Source organism: Lissotriton vulgaris, chromosome 3_2, assembly GCF_964263255.1.
Source record: "Lissotriton vulgaris chromosome 3_2, aLisVul1.2, whole genome shotgun sequence".
Taxonomy (NCBI): domain Eukaryota; kingdom Metazoa; phylum Chordata; class Amphibia; order Caudata; family Salamandridae; genus Lissotriton; species Lissotriton vulgaris.
The window spans coordinates 265,257,391-265,277,569 of NC_141690.1; the positions used below are offsets into that span (position 1 = coordinate 265,257,391).

The 20,179-nt window shown below is 44.0% G+C and overlaps 1 protein-coding gene across 1 annotated transcript in view; it reads left to right on the forward strand.

Annotated features, from left to right (window-relative positions):
* Positions 1–20,179, forward strand: part of LOC147725648 (dedicator of cytokinesis protein 2-like) — a 1,712,066-nt gene that overhangs the window by 566,925 nt on the left and 1,124,962 nt on the right. The gene's annotated exons all lie outside the window — the stretch shown is intronic.

Genomic DNA, 20,179 nt, shown 5'->3' on the forward strand with positions numbered 1-20,179 from the left:
ACTCATGCTTAAATGTAAGTCGCACTAGCCTCAGGTGTGATACACACCCCAGTAAGATAGACTAACCTCTGGTCTAAGAAATATGAGAAGAGCAGAGTAAACTCATGCTTAAATGTAAGTCGCACTAGCCTCAGGTGTGATACACACCCCAGTAAGATAGACTAACCTCTGGTCTAAGAAATATGAGAAGAGCAGAGTAAACTCATGCTTAAATGTAAGTCGCACTAGCCTCAGGTGTGATACACACCCCAGTAAGATAGACTAACCTCTGGTCTAAGAAATATGAGAAGAGCAGAGTAAACTCATGCTTAAATGTAAGTCGCACTAGCCTCAGGTGTGATACACACCAGTAAGATAGACTAACCTCTGGTCTAAGAAATATGAGAAGAGCAGAGTAAACTCATGCGTAAATGTAAGCTGCACTAACCTCAGGTGTGATACACACCAGTAAGATAGACTAACCTCTGGTCTAAGAAATATGAGAAGAGCAGAGTAAACTCATGCGTAAATGTAAGCTGCACTAACCTCAGGTGTGATACACACCAGTAAGATAGACTAACCTCTGGTCTAAGAAATATGAGAAGAGCAGAGTAAACTCATGCGTAAATGTGAGCTGCACTAACCTCAGGTGTGATACACACAAGTAAGATAGACTAACCTCTGGTCTAAGAAATATGAGAAGAGCAGAGTAAACTCATGCTTAAATGTAAGCTGCACTAACCTCAGGTGTGATACACACAAGTAAGATAGACTAACCTCTGGTCTAAGAAATATGAGAAGAGCAGAGTAAACTCATGCTTAAATGTAAGTCGCACTAGCCTCAGGTGTGATACACACAAGTAAGATAGACTAACCTCTGGTCTAAGAAATATGAGAAGAGCAGAGTAAACTCATGCTTAAATGTAAGCTGCACTAACCTCAGGTGTGATACACACCAGTAAGATAGACTAACCTCTGGTCTAAGAAATATGGGAAGAGCAGAGTAAACTCATGCGTAAATGTAAGTCGCACTAGCCTCAGGTGTGATACACACCAGTAAGATAGACTAACCTCTGGTCTAAGAAATATGAGAAGAGCAGAGTAAACTCATGCTTAAATGTAAGCTGCACTAACCTCAGGTGGGATACACACCAGTAAGATAGACTAACCTCTGGTCTAAGAAATATGAGAAGAGCAGAGTAAACTCATGCTTAAATGTAAGCTGCACTAACCTCAGGTGGGATACACACAAGTAAGATAGACTAACCTCTGATCTAAGAAATATGAGAAGAGCAGAGTAAACTCATGCTTAAATGTAAGTCGCACTAGCCTCAGGTGTGATACACACCAGTAAGATAGACTAAACTCTGGTCTAAGAAATATGAGAAGAGCAGAGTAAACTCATGCTTAAATGTAAGTCGCACTAGCCTCAGGTGTGATACACACCAGTAAGATAGACTAACCTCTGGTCTAAGAAATATGAGAAGAGCAGAGTAAACTCATGCGTAAATGTAAGTCGCACTAGCCTCAGGTGTGATACACACCAGTAAGATAGACTAAACTCTGGTCTAAGAAATATGAGAAGAGCAGAGTAAACTCATGCGTAAATGTAAGCTGCACTAACCTCAGGTGTGATACACACCAGTAAGATAGACTAACCTCTGGTCTAAGAAATATGAGAAGAGCAGAGTAAACTCATGCTTAAATGTAAGCTGCACTAACCTCAGGTGTGATACACACCAGTAAGATAGACTAACCTCTGGTCTAAGAAATATGAGAAGAGCAGAGTAAACTCATGCTTAAAGGTAAGTCGCACTAGCCTCAGGTGTGATACACACCAGTAAGATAGACTAACCTCTGGTCTAAGAAATATGAGAAGAGCAGAGTAAACTCATGCGTAAATGTAAGCTGCACTAACCTCAGGTGTGATACACACCAGTAAGATAGACTAACCTCTGGTCTAAGAAATATGAGAAGAGCAGAGTAAACTCATGCTTAAATGTAAGTCGCACTAGCCTCAGGTGTGATACACACAAGTAAGATAGACTAACCTCTGGTCTAAGAAATATGAGAAGAGCAGAGTAAACTCATGCGTAAATGTAAGCTGCACTAACCTCAGGTGTGATACACACAAGTAAGATAGACTAACCTCTGGTCTAAGAAATATGAGAAGAGCAGAGTAAACTCATGCGTAAATGTAAGCTGCACTAACCTCAGGTGTGATACACACAAGTAAGATAGACTAACCTCTGGTCTAAGAAATATGAGAAGAGCAGAGTAAACTCATGCTTAAATGTAAGCTGCACTAACCTCAGGTGTGATACACACAAGTAAGATAGACTAACCTCTGGTCTAAGAAATATGAGAAGAGCAGAGTAAACTCATGCTTAAATGTAAGTCGCACTAGCCTCAGGTGTGATACACACAAGTAAGATAGACTAACCTCTGGTCTAAGAAATATGAGAAGAGCAGAGTAAACTCATGCTTAAATGTAAGCTGCACTAACCTCAGGTGTGATACACACAAGTAAGATAGACTAACTTCTGGTCTAAGAAATATGAGAAGAGCAGAGTAAACTCATGCGTAAATGTAAGTCGCACTAACCTCAGGTGTGATACACACCAGTAAGATAGACTAACCTCTGGTCTAAGAAATATGAGAAGAGCAGAGTAAACTCATGCGTAAATGTAAGCTGCACTAACCTCAGGTGTGATACACACCAGTAAGATAGACTAACCTCTGGTCTAAGAAATATGAGAAGAGCAGAGTAAACTCATGCGTAAATGTAAGTCGCACTAGCCTCAGGTGTGATACACACAAGTAAGATAGACTAACCTCTGGTCTAAGAAATATGAGAAGAGCAGAGTAAACTCATGCGTAAATGTAAGTCGCACTAGCCTCAGGTGTGATACACACCAGTAAGATAGACTAACCTCTGGTCTAAGAAATATGAGAAGAGCAGAGTAAACTCATGCGTAAATGTAAGTCGCACTAGCCTCAGGTGTGATACACACCAGTAAGATAGACTAACCTCTGGTCTAAGAAATATGAGAAGAGCAGAGTAAACTCATGAGTAAATGTAAGCTGCACTAACCTCAGGTGTGATACACACCAGTAAGATAGACTAACCTCTGGTCTAAGAAATATGAGAAGAGCAGAGTAAACTCATGCTTAAATGTAAGCCGCACTAGCCTCAGGTGTGATACACACCAGTAAGATAGACTAACCTCTGGTCTAAGAAATATGAGTAGAGCAGAGTAAACTCATGCGTAAATGTAAGCCGCACTAGCCTCAGGTGTGATACACACCAGTAAGATAGACTAACCTCTGGTCTAAGAAATATGAGAAGAGCAGAGTAAACTCATGCTTAAATGTAAGTCGCACTAGCCTCAGGTGTGGTACACACCAGTAAGATAGACTAACCTCTGGTCTAAGAAATATGAGAAGAGCAGAGTAAACTCATGCTTAAATGTAAGTCGCACTAGCCTCAGGTGTGATACACACAAGTAAGATAGACTAACCTCTGGTCTAAGAAATATGAGAAGAGCAGAGTAAACTCATGCGTATATGTAAGCTGCACTAACCTCAGGTGTGATACACACCAGTAAGATAGACTAACCTCTGGTCTAAGAAATATGAGAAGAGCAGAGTAAACTCATGCTTAAATGTAAGCTGCACTAACCTCAGGTGTGATACACACAAGTAAGATAGACAAACCTCTGGTCTAAGAAATATGAGAAGAGCAGAGTAAACTCATGCGTAAATGTAAGTCGCACTAGCCTCAGGTGTGATACACACAAGTAAGATAGACTAACCTCTGGTCTAAGAAATATGAGAAGAGCAGAGTAAACTCATGCGTAAATGTAAGCTGCACTAACCTCAGGTGTGATACACACCAGTAAGATAGACTAACCTCTGGTCTAAGAAATATGAGAAGAGCAGAGTAAACTCATGCGTAAATGTAAGCTGCACTAACCTCAGGTGTGATACACACCAGTAAGATAGACTAACCTCTGGTCTAAGAAATATGAGAAGAGCAGAGTAAACTCATGCTTAAATGTAAGTCGCACTAGCCTCAGGTGTGATACACACCAGTAAGATAGACTAACCTCTGGTCTAAGAAATATGAGAAGAGCAGAGTAAACTCATGCGTAAATGTAAGCCGCACTAACCTCAGGTGTGATACACACAAGTAAGATAGACTAACCTCTGGTCTAAGAAATATGAGAAGAGCAGAGTAAACTCATGCGTAAATGTAAGTCGCACTAGCCTCAGGTGTGATACACACAAGTAAGATTGACTAACCTCTGGTCTAAGAAATATGAGAAGAGCAGAGTAAACTCATGCTTAAATGTAAGTCGCACTAGCCTCAGGTGTGATACACACAAGTAAGATAGACTAACCTCTGGTCTAAGAAATATGAGAAGAGCAGAGTAAACTCATGCTTAAATGTAAGTCGCACTAGCCTCAGGTGTGATACACACAAGTAAGATAGACTAACCTCTGGTCTAAGAAATATGAGAAGAGCAGAGTAAACTCATGCGTAAATGTAAGTCGCACTAGCCTCAGGTGTGATACACACAAGTAAGATAGACTAACCTCTGGTCTAAGAAATATGAGAAGAGCAGAGTAAACTCATGCGTAAATGTAAGCTGCACTAACCTCAGGTGTGATACACACCAGTAAGATAGACTAACCTCTGGTCTAAGAAATATGAGAAGAGCAGAGTAAACTCATGCTTAAATGTAAGTCGCACTAGCCTCAGGTGTGATACACACCAGTAAGATAGACTAACCTCTGGTCTAAGAAATATGAGAAGAGCAGAGTAAACTCATGCGTAAATGTAAGTCGCACTAGCCTCAGGTGTGATACACACAAGTAAGATAGACTAACCTCTGGTCTAAGAAATATGAGAAGAGCAGAGTAAACTCATGCGTAAATGTAAGTCGCACTAGCCTCAGGTGTGATACACACAAGTAAGATAGACTAACCTCTGGTCTAAGAAATATGAGAAGAGCAGAGTAAACTCATGCTTAAATGTAAGTCGCACTAGCCTCAGGTGTGATACACACAAGTAAGATAGACTAACCTCTGGTCTAAGAAATATGAGAAGAGCAGAGTAAACTCATGCGTAAATGTAAGCTGCACTAACCTCAGGTGTGATACCCACCAGTAAGATAGACTAACCTCTGGTCTAAGAAATATGAGAAGAGCAGAGTAAACTCATGCTTAAATGTAAGTCGCACTAGCCTCAGGTGTGATACACACCAGTAAGATAGACTAACCTCTGGTCTAAGAAATATGAGAAGAGCAGAGTAAACTCATGCTTAAATGTAAGTCGCACTAGCCTCAGGTGTGATACACACAAGTAAGATAGACTAACCTCTGGTCTAAGAAATATGAGAAGAGCAGAGTAAACTCATGCTTAAATGTAAGTCGCACTAGCCTCAGGTGTGATACACACAAGTAAGATAGACTAACCTCTGGTCTAAGAAATATGAGAAGAGCAGAGTAAACTCATGCGTAAATGTAAGCTGCACTAACCTCAGGTGTGATACACACAAGTAAGATAGACTAACCTCTGGTCTAAGAAATATGAGAAGAGCAGAGTAAACTCATGCGTAAATGTAAGCTGCACTAACCTCAGGTGTGATACACACAAGTAAGATAGACTAACCTCTGGTCTAAGAAATATGAGAAGAGCAGAGTAAACTCATGCGTAAATGTAAGCTGCACTAACCTCAGGTGTGATACACACCAGTAAGATAGACTAACCTCTGGTCTAAGAAATATGAGAAGAGCAGAGTAAACTCATGCGTAAATGTAAGTCGCACTAGCCTCAGGTGTGATACACACCAGTAAGATAGACTAACCTCTGGTCTAAGAAATATGAGAAGAGCAGAGTAAACTCATGCTTAAATGTAAGTCGCACTAGCCTCAGGTGTGATACACACCAGTAAGATAGACTAACCTCTGGTCTAAGAAATATGAGAAGAGCAGAGTAAACTCATGCTTAAATGTAGGTGGCACTAGCCTCAGGTGTGATACACACAAGTAAGATAGACTAACCTCTGGTCTAAGAAATATGAGAAGAGCAGAGTAAACTCATGCTTAAATGTAAGTCGCACTAGCCTCAGGTGTGATACACACAAGTAAGATAGACTAACCTCTGGTCTAAGAAATATGAGAAGAGCAGAGTAAACTCATGCGTAAATGTAAGCTGCACTAACCTCAGGTGTGATACACACAAGTAAGATAGACTAACCTCTGGTCTAAGAAATATGAGAAGAGCAGAGTAAACTCATGCTTAAATGTAAGTCGCACTAGCCTCAGGTGTGATACACACCAGTAAGATAGACTAACCTCTGGTCTAAGAAATATGAGAAGAGCAGAGTAAACTCATGCGTAAATGTAAGTCGCACTAGCCTCAGGTGTGATACACACAAGTAAGATAGACTAACCTCTGGTCTAAGAAATATGAGAAGAGTAGAGTAAACTCATGCGTAAATGTAAGCTGCACTAACCTCAGGTGTGATACACACAAGTAAGATAGACTAACCTCTGGTCTAAGAAATATGAGAAGAGCAGAGTAAACTCATGCTTAAATGTAAGCCGCACTAGCCTCAGGTGTGATACACACAAGTAAGATAGACTAACCTCTGGTCTAAGAAATATGAGAAGAGCAGAGTAAACTCATGCGTAAATGTAAGCCGCACTAGCCTCAGGTGTGATACACACAAGTAAGATAGACTAACCTCTGGTCTAAGAAATATGAGAAGAGCAGAGTAAACTCATGCGTAAATGTAAGTCGCACTAGCCTCAGGTGTGATACACACCAGTAAGATAGACTAACCTCTGGTCTAAGAAATATGAGAAGAGCAGAGTAAACTCATGCTTAAATGTAAGTCGCACTAGCCTCAGGTGTGATACACACCAGTAAGATAGACTAACCTCTGGTCTAAGAAATATGAGAAGAGCAGAGTAAACTCATGCTTAAATGTAAGTCGCACTAGCCTCAGGTGTGATACACACCAGTAAGATAGACTAACCTCTGGTCTAAGAAATATGAGAAGAGCAGAGTAAACTCATGCGTAAATGTAAGCTGCACTAACCTCAGGTGTGATACACACAAGTAAGATAGACTAACCTCTGGTCTAAGAAATATGAGAAGAGCAGAGTAAACTCATGCGTAAATGTAAGCTGCACTAACCTCAGGTGTGATACACACAAGTAAGATAGACTAACCTCTGGTCTAAGAAATATGAGAAGAGCAGAGTAAACTCATGCGTAAATGTAAGTCGCACTAGCCTCAGGTGTGATACACACAAGTAAGATAGACTAACCTCTGGTCTAAGAAATATGAGAAGAGCAGAGTAAACTCATGCTTAAATGTAAGTCGCACTAGCCTCAGGTGTGATACACACAAGTAAGATAGACTAACCTCTGGTCTAAGAAATATGAGAAGAGCAGAGTAAACTCATGCGTAAATGTAAGTCGCACTAGCCTCAGGTGTGATACACACCAGTAAGATAGACTAACCTCTGGTCTAAGAAATATGAGAAGAGCAGAGTAAACTCATGCGTAAATGTAAGCTGCACTAACCTCAGGTGTGATACACACAAGTAAGATAGACTATCCTCTGGTGTAAGAAATATGCAAAGGGCAAAGTAAACTCATGTGTAAATGTAAGCCCACTAACCTCAGGGATAATACACACAAGTAAGGTAGACTAACATCAGGTGTAATACACACAAGTAAGGTAGACTAACATCAGGTGTAATACACACAAGTAAGGTAGATTAACCTCAGGTGGTCTACACAGGAGTAAGGCAGACTAACCGCAGGTGTAATACACATGAGTAAGGTAGACTAACATCAGGTGTAATACACACAAGTAAGGTAGATTAACCTCAGGTGGTCTACACAGGAGTAAGGCAGACTAACATCAGGTGTAATACACACAAGTAAGGTAGATTAACCTCAGGTGGTCTACACAGGAGTAAGGCAGACTAACATCAGGTGTAATACACACAAGTAAGGTAGATTAACCTCAGGTGGTCTACACATGAGTAAGGCAGACTAACCGCAGGTGTAATACACATGAGTAAGGTAGACTAACATCAGGTGTAATACACACAAGTAAGGTAGACTAACATCAGGTGTAATACACACAAGTACGGTAGACTAACATCAGGTGTAATACACACAAGTAAGGTAGATTAACCTCAGGTGGTCTACACAGGAGTAAGGCAGACTAACCGCAGGTGTAATACACATGAGTAAGGTAGACTAACATCAGGTGTAATACACACAAGTAAGGTAGACTAACATCAGGTGTAATACACACAAGTAAGGTAGACTGACCTCAGGTGTAATACACACAAGTAAGGTAGACTAACATCAGGTGTAATACACACAAGTAAGGTAGATTAACCTCAGGTGGTCTACACAGGAGTAAGGCAGACTAACCGCAGGTGTAATACACATGAGTAAGGTAGACTAACATCAGGTGTAATACTCACAAGTAAGGTAGACTGACCTCAGGTGTAATACACACAAGTAAGGTAGACTAACATCAGGTGTAATACACACAAGTAAGGTAGATTAACCTCAGGTGGTCTACACAGGAGTAAGGTAGACTAACCACAGGTGTAATACACACGAGTAAGGTAGACTAACATCAGGTGTAATACACACAAAAAAGGTAGACTAACATCAGGTGTAATACACACGAGTAAGGTAGACTAACCTCAGGTGTAATACACACAAGGAAGGTGGACTAACCTCAGGTGTAATACACACGAGTAAGGTGGACTAACCTCGGGTGTAATACACACGAGGAAGGTGGACTAACCTCAGGTGTAATACACACGAGAAAGGTGGACTAACCTCAGGTGTAATACACATGAGGAAGGTGGACTAACCTCAGGTGTAATACACATGATAAAGGTGGACTAACCTCAGTTGTAATACACATGAGGAAGGTGGACTAACCTCAGGTGTAATACACACGAGTAAGGTGGACTAACCTCAGGTGTAATACACACGAGTAAGGTAGACTAATCTGAGGTGTAATACACACGAGTATGGTAGACTAACCTCAGGTGTAATACAAATGAGTAAGGTAGACTAATCAGAGGTGTAATACAAATGAGTAAGGTAGACTAACCTCAGGTGTAATACAAATGAGTAAGGTAGACTAATCAGAGGTGTAATACAAATGAGTAAGGTAGACTAACCTCAGGTGTAATACACACGAGTAAGGTAGACTAATCTGAGGTGTAATACAAATGAGTAAGGTGGACTAATCTGAGGTGTAAGACATAAGAGAAGAGCAAAGTAAACTCATGAGCAAGACAAAACTGCGCACCGAAAAGGCTCCCTGAATCACACCTAAGTGTTTCTGTCAAAGAAGCAGATACATTTCTCAAAGTCTTTCTCCATAAACAGATTTGTTGACAACGAGTTATATATCAAACCTTTCTTGCTCGCATCAGGAATGAAACAGAAAATAAGCCACATTTCAGTTCTGTCTATCCAAGCAAGACTGCAAGGGAGCACATTCATTTCAATCACCCTGAGGGGGGAAAGTTACCAGCACAGGAGATAATGTAAATAATGCTGCCATGAGTGGAAACAAAGTGAGACAACAAAAAAGAGTTTAGTTAGATGTTTGAATTCATAGGGACTGCCTGTACTGTACCATGCGCATGACTGCGTCAAGCAGGGGCGTAGCCTGAGCTATTCAAAGAAATACATAGGATTCATAGGCACTGCCTGTAGTCTGTCCATGTCCTAGACTGCGTCAAGCAGGGGCGGAGCCTGAGCTATTCAAAGAAATACATAGGATTCATAGGCATTGCCTGTAGTCTGTCCATGTCCCAGACAGTGTCAAGCAGGGGCGGAGCCCGAGCTATTCAAAGAAATACATAGGATTCATAGACACTGCCTGTAGTCTGTCCATGTCCCAGATTGCGTCAAGCAGGGTCGGAGCCTGAGCTATTCAAAGTAATACATAGGATTCATAGGCACTGCCTGTAGTCTGTCCATGTCCTAGACTGCGTCAAGCAGGGGTGGAGCCTGAGCTATTCAAAGAAATACATAGGATTCATAGGCACTGCCTGTAGTCTGTCCATGTCCTAGGCTGCGTCAAGCAGGGGCGGAGCCTGAGCTATTCAAAGAAATACATAGGATTCATAGGCATTGCCTGTAGTCTGTCCATGTCCCAGACAGTGTCAAGCAGGGGCGGAGCCCGAGCTATTCAAAGAAATACATAGGATTCATAGACACTGCCTGTAGTCTGTCCATGTCCCAGATTGCGTCAAGCAGGGTCGGAGCCTGAGCTATTCAAAGTAATACATAGGATTCATAGGCACTGCCTGTAGTCTGTCCATGTCCTAGACTGCGTCAAGCAGGGGTGGAGCCTGAGCTATTCAAAGAAATACATAGGATTCATAGGCACTGCCTGTAGTCTGTCCATGTCCAAGGCTGCGTCAAGCAGGGGCGGAGCCTGAGCTATTCAAAGAAATACATAGGATTCATAGGCATTGCCTGTAGTCTGTCCATGTCCCAGACGGTGTCAAGCAGGGGCGGAGCCCGAGCTATTCAAAGAAATACATAGGATTCATAGGCACTGCCTGTAGTCTGTCCATGTCCCAGATTGCGTCAAGCAGGGTCGGAGCCTGAGCTATTCAAAGAAATACATAGGATTCATAGGCATTGCCTGTAGTGTACCATGTGCAAGACCGCATCAAGCAGGGGCGGAACCTGAGCTATTCAAAGAAATACATGGGATTCATAGGCACTGCCTGTAGTCTGTCCATGTCCCAGACTGGGTCAAGCAGTGGCGGAGCCTGAGCTATTCAAAGAAATAGATAGGATTCATAGGCACTGCCTGTAGTCTGTCCATGTCCCAGACTGGGTCAAGCAGTGGCGGAGCCTGAGCTATTCAAAGAAATACATGGGATTCATAGGCACTGCCTGTAGTCTGTCCATGTCCCAGACTGCGTCAAGCAGGAGCGGAGACTGAGCTATTCACAGAAATGCATGGGATTCATAGGCACTGCTTGTAGTGTACCATGTGCAAGACTGTGTCAAGCAGGGGCGGAGCCTGAGCTATTCAAAGAAATACATAGGATTCATAGGCACTGCCTGTAGTGTGTCCATGTCCCAGACTGCGTCAAGCAGGGGCGGAGCCTGAGCTATTCAAAGAAATACATAGGATTCATAGGCACTGCCTGTAGTCTCTCCATGTCCCAGACTGCGTCAAGCAGGGGCGGAGCCTGAGCTATTCAAAGAAATACATAGGATTCATAGGCACTGCCTGTAGTGTGACCATGTCCCAGACTGCGTCAAGTAGGGGCGGAGCCTGAGGTATTCAAAGAAATGCATAGGATTCATAGGCACTGCCTGTAGTCTGTCCATGTCCCTGACTGCATCAAGCAGGGGCGGAGCCTGAGCTATTCAAAGAAATACATAGGATTCATAGGCACTGCCTGTAGTGTACCATGTGCCAGACTGCGTCAAGCAGGGGCGGAGCCTGAGCTATTCAAAGAAATACATAGGATTCATAGGCACTGCCTGTAGTCTCTCCATGTCCCAGACTGCGTCAAGCAGGGGCGGAGCCTGAGCTATTCAAAGAAATACATAGGATTCATAGGCACTGCCTGTAGTGTGACCATGTCCCAGACTGCATCAAGCAGGGGCGGAGCCTGAGCTAATCAAAGAAATACATAGGCTTCCTAGGCACTGCCTGTAGTGTGTCCATGTCCCAGACTGCGTCAAGCAGGAGCGGAGCCTGAGCTATTCACAGAAATGCATAGGATTCATAGGCACTGCCTGTAGTCTGACCATGTCCATGACTGACTCAATAAGGTGACGGATGGAGATAGTTATGTGAGCGAAAGGAGCATAAAAAGGTGGAGCGACTGAGAAAGTGTGAACCAGTAAGGAAAAAATAAAAAAACAAGCATTAGCAAAACCACCTGGTGTCACCTATGTTAGAGAAATTGACGTTGGCATTATCTTGTAGTCTTGTGTACACCAGTGTGGCTGCTGTTCAGTATGGCTAAACCTTAGTGTTGTGGAGTGGGGTGGGGTGGAATGGGGTAGATTGGGGTAGAGTGGAATGGGATAGATTGGAGTGTGGGTATATTAGGGGAGATTTGAGTGGGGTAGTTTGGAGTAGGGGAGTTGGGTAGATTAGCATGGCAAATTGAATTGGGGTAGATTAGAGTATAGTAGAGTGGGATAGATTAGAGTGGGGTAGATTGTACTGGGGTAGATAGGAGTAGGGTAGATCGGGGTAGATTGGGGTAGAGTGGAGTGGGATATATTAGGGTAGAGTGGATTGGGGTAGATGGGAGTGTAGTGGGGTACTTTAGAGTGAAGTAGGTGAATTTAACTGAAGCGGAGTCAGGTAGATTGGAGTGGGGTAGATTGAAAAGTTTACAGTAGGCTGTAATCTAATGTACTGGAAGTAGATTTGGGTAGTTTGGAGTGGGGTACATTGGGGTGGAGTGGGGTAGATTGGAGTGGAGTAGATTGGGGTAGAGTGGGTTAGATTGGAATGGAGTAGATTGGGGTAGATTGAAGTGGGGTAGAGTGGTATGGGGGAGTGGGGTTAATTGTATGGGTTAGATTGGGCGAAGTGAAGTAGATTGTTGTTGGATGGGGTAGTTTGGAGTGGAGTGTGGTCGATTGGAGTGGGGTAGATCACAGTAGAGTGGAGTGGGATATAGTGGGGTAGACTGGAGTGGAGTAGATTGGAGTTGGGTAGATTAGAGTGGGGTGGTTAGGAGTGGAGAGAAGTCAATTCAAGTGAAGTAGGGTAGATTAGGAAGGAGTGGGGTAGAGTGGAGTGAGGTAGGTTGGAGTGGGGTAGATTGGGTGGATTATGGTAAGGTAGATTCAAGTGAATTGCAGTAGATTGGAGTGGAGTGGGGTAGATTGGGGTAGATTGTAGCACAGTGGAGTGTGGTGGGGTAAATTGGGGTACATTGGAGTGGGATAGATTGGAGTGGGGTAGAGTGGAGTGGGGTATGTGGTGTGTAGTGGAGGGGCGTAGAGTAGAGTGGCATATTGTGTCCTGGAGTGAGTGCCGTAGATTGGAGTGGCGTAGGGTCGGGTGGCGTGGCGTAGAGTGTCTTGGAGTGCAGGCGCGCAGTGTGGAGTGGCATGTCGATGAGTTGAGTGTCGCAGAATGGAGTGGCGTGGCATAGAATGGAGTGGAGTGGTGTAATGTGGAGTATACATGGTGTGGCAGTGCACTGCCCATACAGACAACACGTTGTTATATACATCTACCACTGGCAATAAGGCAACTAGCACAGTCTAAAGCTTAATACAGGTCTCAATAAATTATTCCCATGCTCAACCCTGGGAAGCTTGGCTGCGAGCAGGCAGGCTTGACTTAGGAGACAGGAATGCAAAGGATTTAAAAACACAAATTTTGTAAATAATTAAGACACAACACAGAGTACAAATCCAACAGCAATTTTTAAAACTATGAAATATTTTTATATTTTAAGTGACCCCAGCATCCAATATTGAGAACATCGACATATGCATTTCTAAAAAATAAACTCTTGTTAGCACTTAGTCACCTTATGGAGTTTTTTCCCAGAGTTGCCACACACTTCTCCAAACTTTTGAAACTCTTCCTGCAGTTCCTCTTGATGGTCCAAAGGGTCCAAAACACAATCCAAGGTCTGAAAGCTCCAAAATTGTCCTGGAAAATTTGGGACCACAATTCCCACAGTGCATCTGGCCAAAACACTTAAAAGTCCACTGGATGTAATGTAATGTAATGTAATGTAAATGTAATGTAAAAAGGATTTATAGAGCGCAACATACACCGGACGGTTTCTTGGCGCTGTTCACTAATTCATGAGGAGACAAGGAGGGAGGAAGAGGGGGCTTATGTATAGACACAGCGGAAAAGGTGGGTTTTTAGGAGAGACCTGAAGTGAGGGTAAGAGGAGGAAAGTCTAAGTTCCAACGGTAGAGAGTTCCAGAGTGAGGGGGCCAAAAAAGAGAATCTAAGGCCTCTGTGCTTTTTGCGCCTAAACCTAGGCGTCTGGAGGAGTGCATGGTGGGAGGATCGGAGGTGTCTGGAAGGGGCGTACGGGTGCAGAAGAGACGAAATGAAAGAGGGGCCGATGCCGGCCAGGGATTTATGGGTCAGACAGCCAAGTTTAAACTTACAGCGCTCCGATACAGGAAGCCAATGAAGGGCTTTGAGGAGAGGACGGACGTGATGATGTTTTGGTTGATGGTAGATCAGGCGGGCAGCCTGATTTTGTATCAGCTGTAGTCTTTTGATTTGATATTGTGGGATACCTGCGTACAAGGCGTTGGCATAGTCGATCCGAGAGATGACTAATGCCAGCAACTCCAGGGTGAGAGTTTCAGTGGTCAGAAAGTGGGCTATTTTACGAATTTTTCTAAGCTGGTGGAAGGAGGAAGACACTGTAGCATGGATGCACTCCAGGCAGGGGACTCTTGGTGGAGTTGATGCAGGTGAGCTCTGTTAAACTGTAGCTTGCAAGGAGACCACTCTTTATTCCTCTTGACGCAAGGTATGTCCAAAAGGCTGTAGTTTCAGATAATGTAGCAGGCACAGTCAGTTAGGATGCAGGGACTGATGGTGCAGATCAAGTTTCCACCTTGGCAATCCTTCCTGTTCTCCTCTCAGTTTCAAGCAGCAGATCTGAGAGGCTGTGCCCCTCTCATATGCTGATTCAGTGTTCTCTCGGTCAAGGGGGAGGGCACTCCTGTCCAATGAGGTGCAGGGTAACAGCCCAGAGCGTGATCACTTCCCCAAAAGTAGGGCTACAATGGTTCCCAGAGAGCACTATTCTTCCAAAATTCAATATGGCTGAAGTCTCAGAAGAGGCAAGAGCTAGTTAAACCAACCTCCAGGATGGCTAATTTCCTTTGCTTCCCTCCCCCTGACATCGGCAAGTTCCTTCCTTAAGCTTGCCTTCTAGCTGGGTCATAGGAGATCGGGAGGTTGGACCTGGCTATTCCTGCCTGTCCTATCTTTTCTTTGAAGCCCCAGGGTTCACGTCCCCTCTTCCTTGCTCCGGCATTCTTCTGCAGCAGGGCTCCTTCTAACAGATTAGCCTCTCTGGGGTGAGACACTTATCACATCATCAACGCAGCCTGCCTAATCCTGTTAACTCTGACCAATCATGGAAGACCACTGGAAGGCTGAATTTTGGCTTACAGACAAGAAATTCTTATAACTTATTTTCTGTATTCTTCAAGATAAATTCAACAATAGAATGTTGTTGTATTTAGCAATACCATTCTCTAAAGTCCTTGAATGGTATTTTTCTTCAATTTCTAGCAGTAGTTATGTGTTCATAAACTATTGCAATGTTAACCTATGTGGCTGCGGGGAAACATTGTTTACAACGCGGTGTTTACACCGCAGTACCTTTACAACGATGCCATTACAACGCAAGTCGTTACTACGACTTGCGCTGGATGGCGCTGTTGGATAAGGAATATTGTAATTTTATATTCCAACATCTTCCCTACTCTTACTTGGGCTGGTGTTGGAATATAAAATTATAATAATCCTCAATCAGCACACACCAACGCAAGTCGTTGTAACGACTTGCGTTGTAATGGCAGCTTGGTAAAGTACCGCGATCTAAAAGATCGCGTTGTACTGATGTACATCCGTGACAGGGATCTACAATGGGGAAAATGAAATGTCACATTTCTCCAACACCATCTTTTATAAGGACCCTGCTTATAGCTACATAACCCCTAACCCCGGGACACCTGGAGGAGACTTTAGGGGTTCTGAATATGCAAACATAATGTACAGCCTCACTCCACCGTGCTCCTAGCACAAAAGTCGATTTGGGGAAGTCCTTTACTACATTGGGGGAAGTAAAATGTGCAATTTCTGTATCCCAGGGCATATAAAACTTCGTATATAAGGACCCTCCTTATAAGCACCTGGCCCCCCAACCCTGAGACACCTAGAGGAGACCCTGGGGGTATCTAATATGCCAACATATTGTAGGTTATCCATTTCTAGTGCTCCTAACACCAAAGCTGAGTTTAGGCACAATTTACGTTTAAAAGCAGGTCTGCGACACAGAGCTGCTTTTTAAATGACCTCTGGCTCATAGAAGTGCACACATGCAAGTGCAGAAAGGGCCTCTGGCCTCTAATCTGCTGTGATCTATTATATACGGGGGACTTAAAGGTGGTTTTGACGCACCTGTCCTATTATGTACTAGGGAGGGACTTATAAGGGAGGTCATGCTAATCATAATAGTACCCCAACCCATAGCGTACCCAAGTGTATGTATGTGTTTCCACCGCGTTTTCACAATAGCACTGGCCCTGGGCCTGGTTAGGCAGAGCCCAGGGATAGTCGGAGTCAGTTACCACCAGGACCAGTCACCAGAAAATGGGGGATGCCCAGGGCATCGGATGACTTTGCAATACAAATTTTCAATTGAAATGACCACAACATTTGCAGAAAAAAACGATTTTGCTGCACACAAACGATATGTGTGCAAATGCCATCACTTGGTGTATTGATGTGTTTTGATTGCATTAAAATATTTGTTGACACCGCACTTCAGAATTACCCAAAAATGTGCTTCGGTTGTACTAATTCTGATTTATTCTGAAACATCAGCACAGTTCATTTTTTATTTTTATGTGCTAGAAAAAAAATCACACCCTCTACTCTTGCATGGATGCTCAGCAGAATTGTCACACAAATTTTCTCACTTTGAAGTCAAAGAAGGAAAAGTAAATACCAAGCTCCAGAGAGCTTGACATTTGACCTCTGTCTTTGAACGCAAAGCAAATGTGACAAGATAAGAACAAGATTTAAAAGCCTGTTTACAGAAAGCTGTTGGTGGAAGAATACAGTAAACAAGTTTGGGTAACTCAAGCTGGACAGCCTAAAGCAAATAAACCCATCAATATAGAGCCAGAAAATGTGAGTTACAGACCAGAAAGCCAATGGTAACCAACAGGGTACTGCATTCCTGAATATCCACAAGATGTCTTTAGCAAACCCGACAGCTGCGATGTCGGGTGGGCTGCGCCCAAAAAATGGTGATAGAGGGGGTAATGGAGACAAATGGGGTGATGGAGACAGAGGGGGGCAACTATTACAACTCGAAGGGGGCCTGGGAAATGCTGTCTGAGGAAGAAAGAGATAAAGGAAGAGAAAGGTGCTTGGGGGTAATCAGGAGATGGAAACAATAAAAGTGGGAGGTGAGGTTAGAGTTTGAGGTGTCCTTAACTCATAGCACAACCGGCCTGTACACACAGTACCCAGCATGCCCTGCTGCACTCTATTCAATGCTTGTTATACTTGTTATGCACACAGTACTGGCGATAGTCCAGCTTCAAGGCACACAAATAACCAACTAAACCTCACAATTTAAACGTAATAACGAAAGTAAATAATAAATGCAAAAATCAAACAATCAGATGCAGCGTCCAGTTGGACTGACAATTGGGTGTGATAGAGATTGAAGAGAACTTTCAAAATGAATAATGAATTATTGTATACTCAAGAGTTGTGAGTAAGAAAAGTATGGACTTGATATGTATGTGACAAACAAGAGAAAGGGAGGGTAGGTGTGAGCAGGTGTACCATTACCTTGGGAAGCAGTATTATTATTATTATTATTATTATTATATGAAATTTATACCGCGCTCAGATTACCCGGGGGCATCCCGGCGCGAGACAGAACCAAGGGGAGAAACTCAAATCCAATCACTACTGTGGGAACAAATAGGTCTTCAGGAGCTTCCTAAACAGTAGAATCTTGGGCTCTGAACGAATCTTAAGGGGCAAAGAGTTCCACAGAGTCGCCACTTGCACTGAGAAACGCCTGCCCCCAGAGCGAGCTCTCCTTACTCTCGCAGACTGCAGAAGATGTTTTTGGTCCGAGCGCAAAGGACGTGTGGACTTATAAGGACGGGCCATATTAACAAGGATGGGGGGGCCCTTACCATGCAGGATTTTGTGGGCCGTGCATAGCGCTTTAAATTTCACCCGCTCCTTTACGGGGAGCCAGTGAAGCGTTTTGAGGGCCGGGGCGGCAGACTGCCTTCTGGGAACATCCATTAAGACTCTTGCAGCTGCATTTTGCACCTGTTGGAGGGTTTTGAAAGTCGCTTCGGGAGCACAGAGAAACAGCGCATTCCCATAGTCGAGCCTCGATAGGATTAAACCATGCATCAGGAGCTTCCTTGCTGAATCAGGAAGCAGTGGTAACACCTTACGGGCTGACCGCAGCAGACCAAAACAAACCCCCGCGGTCTTCCTGGCGTGGGTCCTAAAGGACAGATCTTCCTCCAGCCACACTCCCAAGGTCTTGATCTCCTTCTTGGGAGATGGTGGGTCACCCAGAGACCGGGGCCAACAACTGGCAATAATAGAGGGACTGGAATTACCCAGGAGCATCAGCTCGGTTTTTCCTCCATTAAGCTTTAAGGCAGAGTGAGACATCCAGCGATGAACATTAGCAAGGCAGTCGTGTAAAACTTCAGGTTGTTTCGCCAACTGAGTGAGGCCCACCACCAGCTGAGTATCATCAGCGTAGCTGATGATCTTCACTCCTGAAGGGGCGACCACTCTTTCAAGCGGAGTCATGTATATATTTAATAAGGTAGGGCTCAGCGATGAGCCCTGCGGGACTCCACATTGAAGAGGGAGTAGGGTCGACTGCTCAGCCCCTTCCAAGACTTGGTAAAAACGGTTGGAAAGAAAGGATTCCAACCATTTCAGGGCCGTCCCTGAGACACCTACCTCTGACAGACGTTGGAGGAGCACCTAATGGCTCACGGTGTCAAAGGCAGCAATCAAGTCCAGGAGGATCACTGCCACTGACCCTCCTGTATCAAGAGTGCTCCTTGCTTCCTCCACTACTGCCAGTAGGGCTGTGTCCGTTCCCTGGCCGGGGCGGAAACCAGTCTGGGAGTCTCCCAACAGGTGGTTGGACTCTAGATGATAAGAAAGCTGACGGTTGACCAACTTCTCTGCAACTTTTGAAAACCCAGGCAGAAGTGAAATTGGCCTGAAGTTGGTCAAGTTGGAAGGATCCAATCCTGTTTTTTTCAGTAAGGCTTTTACCACTGCCCTTTTCCATCTCTGGGGCACTATACCATGAGAGAGTGAAAGATTAATAAGGTCAGCCAGTGAAGTAGACAGAGTGTTTTCCACAAGCTCGAGGTATTTCATGGGCACTGGGTCACTCGGAGAGCCACTCTTCATCTCTGTCAATACTTTTATAACCTCCTCTTCCGAGAAAGGGCCGAAGGAGGCTAACTCAGCCGGACATCTTACTGGACTGACAACCAACTCAGGAATTTGAGGGGTCGCGGGCAAGGAGGACAAAATCTTCTCTATTTTTGAATGGAAGAAGTAAGCCAGTTCTTCGCATTTTTCTTTTGGATTATCGTACACGACTGGCGGGACCGGGGCCTTCAGCAATTCCTTAAAAATTTTAAAAGATTCTCCTGGAGAATTACTTGCACTCTCAATCCTATCACTAAAGAAGTTCCTTTTAGCATCCTTCAGTGCACTTTTATACTTCCTCATCTCTCTTTTATAATTTGCCCGACTTTCTTCCGTCTGCTCTCTCCTCCAGGCACGTTCAAGCCTTTTACATGAGGTTCTGAAGCCCCTGAGTTCTGGGGTATACCAGGGAGCAGAACCGATTCTTCTTTCCCTGACAAGCCTCCTTTTTTTAGGAATCAGTGAGTCCAGAGTATTAGTCAGCCATTCGCCCAAATGTTGATCAGCGATAGTGGGGTCAGCTACAGGATGAGGAAAAGTTCTAGCTAACTCTGCCGCCCAACTATCCACCGGCAGCTTCGACCAGAGTCGTTCTACAGTGTGTTGCATGGGTACGGGGTCTCTCCGGTTCCCCAGCTGCCACCTGAACGGAATAAAATAGTGATCCGTCCAGGGGAGAGCCATCATCTGGAGAGCTTGCAGGTTCGCGGAGTTGCCAAAGACCGCATCAAGCTGATGACCTCTATTATGGGTGACTCCAACATTAGCAAGATGTAAGTCCAATGCACCAAGCAGACTTTGTAAATCTCTTGCTACTGCATCGTTAGGGTCATCAAAATGTAGTAGCAGTAACAGCGGTTGTTGATAGCGCGTAGCAACCCTTGCATAGTTAAAGATTTGCCACAT